Genomic DNA, 1,402 nt, shown 5'->3' with positions numbered 1-1,402 from the left:
TACAGAAGAAAAATGTAATCATTTTTTTAAAGTATATTATAGAAACAACACTGAACTTCAAGGAACACTTAATAGAAGCCTGGCTGCAGGAAGAGGAGAAAGGGATAAAGGACCAGAATTAATGTATCTGATCTTCCCTGGGCAATAGCAAGCAAGGGCTGAGTTGGTGTTACTTAAGAGGAAGGAGGTTGTTTGCAAGGAGTGAGAATTCTACAAGCTGCAAGCTGGTTTGAGCTGTCGCTCTTATTTCATGTGCCCTGTTGCTGTGTGTTTTTAATAAATTACTGGACAGTGTTAATAGATGACCTGCCTCTGAGTTTTGAAAGGCCTCTTGGGCACTCTGCACAGAACAAGTCTGCTACTTAGCTCTACATCAAAGCATGTAATAATGCTCAGAACTTCGATGGACGGGGAATTTCTCAGACTTGGATGGCTCAGTGGGGATAATGGTCCACACAAAAGTCGAGGAACAGTTTTCTGTATCTTAGACTACTATCATTCAGAAAATGTGCAGGAATTTTACCTATTGTTTTTCTTCAGCAGCTGTCATAGTCTTAGCATATGACATGGAAATAACTGAGAGAATCAGTAAGTGCACCCTGGATTTTAATTACATTTGGAACTTGCTGCTCGCTTACTCACGTGTTGAAGTAGCAGTAGAAAATGCTGCAAAAAAGATATGCTGCGGGCAAGCTGCTGCAACTGAGCTTGAGTCTATACCTTTTCATCTTTCCAGATGGCAGACCTGCATTTAAATTGCCATTCTGTCTTTACAGCAAAAGTACTAGGAGCCAGTTTTACAGGCTGGCTTACTACAGAGTAATGTTTAAAATTCCTTGTATCCGAATGAACACTTTGGCACTCAATCTATGTGCACATTAAAGGTTTGCTCTTCACAGTACTGATTCATCATTAGTCCAGAGTAGAGCTGTAAAGGTAACTGCATTTCTGCATTACAGTTGAAAGATGTGGAACTGAGCACAATCTGCCTAGTGTCAGACAGGTTAAGAAGAGTTTTTACCCTGGTTATGGTTTGCTTCTAGTCAAGGTGACCATAGAAAGACCATCAGGAGATTATTACAGCCTGAGCTGGAATTGGATGTGAGAGGTTTCCAGCCAATAACAGACGTTACGCAGTCAAACCTGTAGGGAATGTCAGCATGTGGTCTAATGGCCTGGTTGTACCTCTTGGGGTATGCAACACCCTGTTGTCGTAGTAGCATCTGCTGATGCTGTGAAAGGTAAGGTACAAATAGGAAAAAACTAAGGTAATAAAACCTGGAACTGGAAGGGAAAATGTTACTGGCCAGCTGGCTTGAAAATGAACTGGTGTTTTGTTATTACTACAGTGATTCTATGAGCAAGTGAAGGCACGGGGAAGGCTGTAACCAAATGGGTCGCA

Source organism: Aquila chrysaetos, chromosome 1 (assembly GCF_900496995.4).
Source record: "Aquila chrysaetos chrysaetos chromosome 1, bAquChr1.4, whole genome shotgun sequence".
Taxonomy (NCBI): Eukaryota; Metazoa; Chordata; class Aves; order Accipitriformes; family Accipitridae; genus Aquila; species Aquila chrysaetos.
Note: the sequence above shows the minus strand (reverse complement) of the source record.